We start from the raw sequence: 9,363 nt of genomic DNA on the forward strand, positions 1-9,363 counted from the left end.
AATTCAGCAATTATAAAAAGTTTCTTTTTCTAATTAACAATTTAACTAGGCTTAATTAAAAAGTTCAGTTTGCAAAGTGTGTCACATGACACACTTTGCAAACTCCTTGTTATATATAGCTCTCACAATAATACTCACAATAAGTAATACTAATGTCAAATGATAACAGTGGAGAAAGTTTAATTAATGGAGAAAGTTTGTTTATGCTAAAACTTACTAGCCCAATTAATAGTCAAACTAATGCCCTAATAACCCTGAAATTAATATAATTATTATAGAATATTTTAGCTTGGTTGTTTATACTGTATATATATATATATTGTCATGAATTATCTGCCCGAAATTACAGTAATATGTATGTATTTAGGTATGTATGTAGCTGTGAACATAACAAACATATATAAACATACAAAAGCACAAAAAACATAGCTACATAAAAATGCATTCAAACATGTAAACAAACTTGTACATATACAGCTCTATAAAAGATTTTGCATTGTTTGAATCAAAAATGGCTACTTTTAAATTGTTCTAAAATTTTTAGATTAGATACATTGAAATGAAAAGGTTAAGTATAATACTTAAGCTAGGAGCAGTAGCAGCTTGTAAAAATTTGAAGTGGTGAACCATTTTATTTCATATTTTCGTCCACCTATGATTCGGACTGATTGAAATAAGCACGTAATAGTGGGAATCCAACTCGCCGTCCGGATATATCGTGCACAACCTGTCGATTTTTTTGTTTTGTTTTTTTTTTTTTTGCTTGTATGATTAATCCGTACTCATATATACCTCCAATATCCAATAGGCCTAAGTCATCTACATTACTTGCGTTACTCCTACCCAAGTCTCCCTAGTCACTAACTATAACTGATTTAGAATCAGCATGCACTGCAAATTATTCTTCATTGCAAAATGACATTGTGCATGCATCAGGAACTTCTGTTTGAACAAACCTCACCTGCCGTCCGGGTCAGCGATTTTAAAAAGGTGGCAACACTAGCACGGAATTTTTCATTACTTATTCTGAGANTTAAGTCAGAGATATAATTTTTTTTAATATATTTTTCTTTAATTTTTTTTTTTGTCATAACTTGTTAACTTTGCTTCACAGAACAAGAACAACTTTGATGATGGATGGAGGGAGGGTTTTGTTGAATGCTTGGATCGAGTTATATCATGTATGGTCACACAAACCAACCAGTCAGAAAACATCTGTTTCTTTTTCTATATTTGTCTCTCACACTGCGATTATGGCTAAAGTAATCGATATAGATCAATGTAAGTGACATTATGGTAAAGATAGGTAAAATTAGAAAAGAAAAATAAATATATCAGTTTTTATTTTTTTAAAGACGTGGTAATTAATCGTAGTAATTATTATGGAAAGGAGTAAATCGAGTAAATATTTTATTATAGATTTTTCTTTCCTTGATAATATTAGCACAAGTTAAGGTTATGGACAACCTTTAATCAGAAAGAAGAGCAGCTGCTTAATTAAACCAATGCTACTGCATCTAACTTGGTAATTGGAGAACTTGCTGAACAGGTTCTAAGTTTATTAATTTAGTTATAACTAAATAATTGACTGTTTTAATCGCTTTAATAATTACCATTAACTTTGAAGTTCGAAATTTTCATTAAACTTAAAACATTTATGCGAGTTTTATTTTAAAAAGTAAGGATTAAGTGTGTTTAATTGATTTTATATTTTAAATATTTTTTAAAACTGAATTAATTATTTAGTTTTTTTTTTAAATTTAAAATATATGCTCTCGATCTTAAATTAGTCGTTTTGTCCCTGTAAATCATACTTTTCCTGTTAACAATTGAATATGCCGGTCATATNCACCTCCAATATCCAATAGGCCTAAGTCATCTACATTACTTGCGTTACTCCTACCCAAGTCTCCCTAGTCACTAACTATAACTGATTTAGAATCAGCATGCACTGCAAATTATTCTTCATTGCAAAATGACATTGTGCATGCATCAGGAACTTCTGTTTGAACAAACCTCACCTGCCGTCCGGGTCAGCGATTTTAAAAAGGTGGCAACACTAGCACGGAATTTTTCATTACTTATTCTGTGACGAAACTGAATTTTAGTCTTTTAAATTGAGATACCTAAATAAGGGGACAACGAAATTTTCCTCCGCCCCGGGCGGCTGACACCCACGCTACGCCACTGAGTGGTGGACTGCAGCAATAATAGTAAAACAAAATCAATACAGACTAAAAAAATTATATCATTAATGAAACTAATATATATACATATATACATACATACATACATATATACATACATACATACATACATAATTTATTTATGATAAATAAATTAACAAAAATTTACGAATGGTAATAATAAAACAGGAACTTTAATATGAGAAACTTTTATTATACAAGCATTAAATTACAAATAAATGTTGCTAGACTGACAAGCGCTTTCAACGATAATTATTTTCATCGAAAAGTGCTTTCTTTTCAGCTTTTCTTTTATCTTCCAGTCAAGCTGTATCGATACAGAACTTAATATTGTTTGCTGTGTGATAAATGAGGTGGGCTACAATAATGCCAAATTTATCTACATCTTAAATAAAGTAAAAAGATTGCTTTTTCCCACTACTACACTGCATCTCCCGAAAGGATCCTCAATAGTCCTTCCCACGATACCGTTTTGTGGTCATGTCACTCTCCATATTTGCCATATCTTTAGGCGACATGCGTTTTTTCTACCAGTTTCCCCACGACCAAATCTTAGGAGGTTGCTGTCCAATGACAGGGGGTCCTACTTCCATTCTTGAAAGATTGGGAGTTTATTCTATCCCATTAGAAAATATGTCGGGTGGGCGTACCCATTATATTGGCACGACAATCAGAATGTTGACTTGTTGTATTTCAGAACATCAGTATTCTATCAGGAAAGGCAAGAATGAAACTGAGCTCGCGAGAACGGGTTACAATACCAACATACCACATAGTGGGACGAGGTGGCCATAATAAAACATTGCAACAACAGAAATATAGTATATGTTTGGGAGGCCCTCCTTACCAACATATTAAATCCCTGCAACACCCCACACTTGATTTACCTCCTTTGTGGATCAATTTGTATAAATATCTAAAACAACTTATCTAGCTTCACAAGTCGGAGGCGCATAGGGCATGTGCATTACAACCGTGCAAGCTTTTATTTAAAAATTGTCTTATGTTCTACTGTTGCTTCCATTCCAAAACGTTAATATACTTGGAGCAGTCAGTTATTTGTAATCAAAAAAGGAATTTAACCATTTTTTTTTAACGACTTGATGAAGACGAAAATAATTATTGTCGAAAGCACTTGTTGGTCTAGTGACATTTATTTGTAATTTAACGCCTGTATGATAAAAATTTCTCATATTAAATGGTCGATGTGCTGTCCACTTTTGTATTATAGGAAACTTTAATTTTATACCAGAAAGAGTGCAGCCCTGCAGCCCTTATGTACAAGCTGCCACTGGCTAGGAGTTAAATTAATATCTCAGCCATTTAACCTTAAATTCGAATACGTATGGAAAAATGACATTGCCTTAATGAAATATTGTCTTGTCTTTCCTTAAATCTTGCTTGAAGGCATATTCCATAATTACCACATGGAGTATGCTTACAAATTACTAAAAACTGAATTAATGTATTTTTACAAATATTAAAAGTAATAAAACTATTACTGTCAACTAATTTGCAGTATTTTATACATCTTTAAGTAGAATTAATATACTATATAAAGATTTAGAAAGTGATCATAATTATGAGACTTATGAAAAGGATGACATCTTAGTATTATTAATTAAAATAACCTTTTTTAAATTAATAATACAATAGTTTAATAAATGTTTGTGCTTTAATTTTTTTGCAATTTATGTATCAATGATCAAATGATAAAGTTGGATTCATTCAACTGCTTATTCTTTAGTCCAAGTTATGTAATAGCTGTATAATTAATTAGCCAAGTTCTAACTCAACAGTTAATCTGACTGTATCATTTGATTATTAGTACAATTCAGGCTTGGTTTTCTATATAAATTTATGTATCATTTAAACTATTTGGCATGTATATAAAAATATACAAATATTCATTAAACTTAAGATAAAAAATATCCAAAAGAACATTTTCATTAAAAATTTTTTTAAAGACTTAAACTCATATAATTTTAACACTGCACAAATTTTCTTTCTACATAAATTGCAATGTTTCTAACTCTTGCAAATTACAAAAATTTTTCAAAGCTTATCTTCAGAAGAAATTTTATTATACAGTAATTATCTTTAAATTTGAATTTATTAATAGAAGAAATGATATGACTAAGATAATTGTAAGAGAGTAATCAAAAACTCAATTACACTATTTACTATTAGATAGATTAATTTTAGATAAATATTAGATAATAGTTATTCCAAACATTCACTTGCATGTATTTTTTACAATAGTTAGTTTGAAATATAAGAAGTCAGTAATCAGACATTTACCAAAACTTTAGCAAGAAAATTTCTAACAAAACATTTTTCAATGAAACTCTTGTATACATTCAGACACTTGTTCCAATGCTCTATAAGCTTCTGAAAACATGCAGCTCAAAGGTTTCTTGATTGCTGTCAGAGTAACTGCAGTATGTGTTTCTGTATCTCTTTACTGCTTGAAAAATGTTTGTGAATCAAGTATTCTTCTAAAGTTCCAAAAGTTGCTAATTGCTTAGTTTTAGATCTGGACTACATGACTATTTTTTCAGATCTCTAAGAACCCTTAAATAAAGAATATTTTTCTAGCAATGAAGAGATTCAGCAACATAACTTTCAGTGACTCCAATAATAAATAAAAAAATTTGTGCAGCATGATTTCAGAAGGTTGTAGAGCATTAGAACAAGTGTTTAAATGTTTAGAGAGATATTTTTTGGAAAATTAATATTCTGTTAGAAATCTTCTTGTTTATATTTTGATAAATGCTTGATTGTAACTTGAATACTGACTTTCCTACATATTATGAAATAAATATACTTGGTTTAATGATTAAAGGTATTTATAATCATTCCAAATTCAAAGTAAAACAATAAATTGTAAAATTATACATAAATAATATATTTAAGAAACAAAATTTATAGTATTTTTTAAGTTTAAGAACTGTTTGATTTTCTAATAAAATGTAAAAGTAATATAATATCAAAAAAAAAATCCTGAAACTTAATATATATTTATATTCATTGTATATAAAAAATTTCCATGTTAGAATTAAGCTAATTAAATTGATTATTGTTTCTTAAATTTAAATTATAGGTAGATATTCTAGTATCTAATAATAAAAATAATAATAATTTACATAAACGTCACAAAACCTGATACATTTGTAAAGCCAAACAACCATTGGATAACATCAGGCTAATTTTCTGTGACTATATTTAATTAATTTCTAAATAATTTGTCACTAGAGGAAGGCATTAGACATTGTCTCTTATTAAATTTATAATTATTAAATAATTTTGAATATTCTGGAAGGAAAGAATTGGACCAGAGCAGGACTCATACTCATAACTCCCACTTATTGTGCAGATGAGTTGCCACTTATGTTATCTAAGCCTCCAGTCCAATCTCCTCTTTCCAATTCTCTTAAATATGATAAAACCATCCTCAGTAACTTATGGTGCCAACTGGGAACACCTTCAGTGCTCAACCTTGTTATGGTATAAAAAATCCATAAAAATCCATGGTATAAATATATATATATATATATATATATACACACACACACACATAAACAAACATACAAAACCCAAATTAATTACTAAATTAATTAAATATAAGTAGCCAAATGTAATCCAATGGTTGTTTGGCTTTAATAATAATTTAATTTATTTACTACTTAATATTAAATAATTTTAACATGTCTAAAAAATTGTAATTAATAAATTTTAATAGTTTAAAAGTTTACAAATAGCAACATGCTTAAAATAATTCAAACTAATTCAAATTCAAGAATAATTAATTTAATCAATCAAATTTTAATACAGAAATTTTTGATATAATAATTAATATTTGGTAAGATGCACATTTTGCATCATTACATTACAGTATATAAAGTACATACAACATATATACTTTATATACATTCATATATATATGAATTTATTTTTAAAATGAATTTAATCGATCTAGCAAATTAATATTTAAAAAAACAAAATTTCCACATTCTTCAGAACAGAATTTTCTAGTGATGTCTTTAATCATATTTTCAGTATTACTAATGTAAAATTTAATTATCAAATAAATGTATTAAAAGAAAGTTAATAATAAAAACTGTGTGTTTAAAAATAAAAGAATTCATTTAAATGATATATCTTACATAGTTTTCAAATAAACAGTCTTTAATCAGTGACAAACGTTCATTGTTATCAAATAGGAATACACAATAAAAGATCAATTATCTACTCATAATTTATACTGATATTAAATTATATAGTGTATATATATAATAATTAATAATAATAATATTTGAAAATTTAAATTAAACAGATTAATGATTAATTTAATACTACAAATTTTGCAGGAAAAATATTACAATTTGGTAAGATAAAAATTATTTCATAATTTACAACTTAAATATTAATTAAACTTTAGTAAATAATTAAATAATCAATGTCTGTGCTTTAAAAAGCTCTTCTGTTTGTTAATAGTAGAAATAAATAATTTAACAAATTATTTATCTTAACTAAATACATACATACACAAATGTGTGCATATACCTACATATGTGTGCACACCTGTATAGTGTGTGAAGACAGGAAGAAAAAAACCCTTTCATAAATAAAAGAAAAATGTTTTTGAAAGATTTATCATTTCATTGTCAGATCCAGTTGGTTTAAAGCATCATTTGAATCAACAACATTCCAAAACAGATATTTTGTTAAGGCACAAGAAGCACATATTTTGTAGTTAAGAGTTATAAATATTTACTGAAAACAGATATAGGTGACTTGTTCTATGCTTATTTAAAACCAATAATAAAAATATAAAAATTTGTTTTTATTATTGGTTTTATAGAACACATTACCAATTAGATCAATTGTAACAGTTAGATCTACTAATGGAATAATAAATCTTAAAAAAACATTTATCTTTCACCTACTAAAGGATTTTTTCTGTCTTTTCAAAAATTTTGAGTGTATGTTTTATATTTATTATGAAACATTACAAAAAATTTTATAAATTTTCTATTTTAATCATTAATTTAGTTGAAGTTAGCGAATAAACATTAAAAAGTTAAAATTGATTCCATTTATAGACATTTATATTAGCTAGAAATAGTCTAGAAATTAGATTAGTCTAGAAATTCAAAATATATAGGACAAATAGTTTAAAACTATTATTAAAGTACAAAATATACTTTTCATTAAGATAATTATAATTAGTTTATATTAGAGTGCTATTAAAAAATATTTATTCTTAAACAATTTGCAGAAAGCAAAATTTATTTTAGTTAAAAATTAATAATTTACATCAAATACGTAAAAACCATATGCTGTTGAAAAAAGTGTTTTGTAAATTCTCAGTGAATAAAATTAAAAACTTGAATTATATGTAATTCAATTTTTAAAATTTAAATTTTATCATGAGAAGTTATTTACTAAAATTTGATTAATATTGTCAATTATGATTAACTTTTAAAAATCATAAAAAGTACAAATTTGATGAATTAATAAAATAATTAGTTCATTGATTAAGAAAGTAATAAATTAAAAATCATAACAAGTAAAATATTTTTCAAGATTTTTAGTTCAAAACTAAAACATTTAATTATTGCAATATTTTTACTCTGCAGGTTATTATTATTTAGATGATTAAGCAAAGGTTTCTTACTCATATTTTGGAAGTTTTGGAGGAACTGTTGATTCAGCAAATACACTAGTTGCTTTAGCATCAAATACCAAACTCTGCACCAAATCTTTATCACCTTAATTGAAAAAATATATATATTAATTTAATAGAAATATGTATACACAAAAGTTCTGTTTGATATAATTAACTATTATATTAAAATTTGTATTATAATAGTAAACAAATAAAATAATCTATTTTATTTGTTTACTATTTTGTCATATTTAATTTGTAGCATTTCAGTACTACAATACTATCAAAAAGAATTTCTTAAAAATTACACATTATTTCAATTTTTTTATTTTAAACAAATGATTATTTTTATAACTAAATTCAATAAATTATTATTAAAATGACACTTAACATCAAAATAATTCATGAATAAAGTGGAAGACTTTCTTTTGATGTTAAATAATTCTGAAGCAATAAAATACAAAAATTATATATTATGCAAATACTTTCAATTATCATATAAAATTTGAAGAAAATATTATCTTCAATATAAAAAAGATAGTTCAAAAGCTATTATATAAATGTGCATATAAAAATTAACTACAATACTTAAATGATAAATGTGATATAATATATATGTTAAAATTATGACAAGATATAAAAATATTTTACACTGAAAGGAAATACTTAAAAAACTAAAAATGCAAAAAAAATTAATATTAAACTTTTACAATAAAGCTTACCATTAGAGATATCTTCTCTAATCAAGTGTTTGGTAAAGCAAAACTCAAGTTTTAGAGAAAATATAGAAATCAAAAATATAATCATAGTTGAGCATATATATCAGTAAAAATATGAAAATTGCATTAAAATAACACCCTCTGATGAACGTCTCAAATGAAAAAGTAATTGAATCAAGTCACAAGAGTTGAAGTAAAAACACATATTGGCACGTATCTGGGACAATAAACTTGAATGGAAGCGAATGCAAAACATGACACTTTGTAATTTATGCTGTTTACCTTCTAATATTAAAAAATTAAAATCTTCAATAAATTATAATAAGATTAAGATTTTTTTAACTGAATTTGACTAGAAACATATCGAAAAACTGAATTAAAGTAAAAATACCGGTTTTTTGACACTAAGTTTTACTTAATTAATTTTCTAAATTGGTGCCAGATTGACTATGGGTGTGGAATTTCTATTTGACTGTGCACATACGTGATGATGAATTAAAGAAGATGATGCTAGACATAACTACCGTGTTTCCCCGAAAATAAGACAGTGTCTTATATTAATTTTTGCTCTCAAAGATGCGCTAGGTCTTATTTTCAGGTGATGTCTTATTTTTCCATGAAGAAGAATTCACATTTATTGTTGAACAAAAAAATTCCCAAGTCTAACTTAAACGAGAGTGACGTATATCCGGTCGTGTCGAACTGAACTTACGAAGTTCCCGTGCTAGAGTGGACTTCCCACTCTCGCTTCAACTTAACCTTTTCT

General features: G+C 26.3%; 1 long non-coding RNA gene across 1 annotated transcript; it reads right to left on the reverse strand.

Annotated features, from left to right (window-relative positions):
• Window positions 1-747: 747 nt before the first annotated feature.
• Window positions 748-2,053, reverse strand: LOC111639113. The gene is made up of 2 exons (XR_002759014.1): window positions 1,853-2,053; window positions 748-792 (listed from the first exon to the last, which is right to left on the reverse strand). It is a non-coding gene; the product is annotated as an uncharacterized LOC111639113 (long non-coding RNA).
• Window positions 2,054-9,363: the final 7,310 nt, after the last annotated feature.

Source organism: Centruroides sculpturatus, unplaced genomic scaffold (assembly GCF_000671375.1).
Source record: "Centruroides sculpturatus isolate CEXI.00-Female unplaced genomic scaffold, Cexi_2.0 scaffold1129, whole genome shotgun sequence".
In the NCBI taxonomy this organism is placed as follows: domain Eukaryota; kingdom Metazoa; phylum Arthropoda; class Arachnida; order Scorpiones; family Buthidae; genus Centruroides; species Centruroides sculpturatus.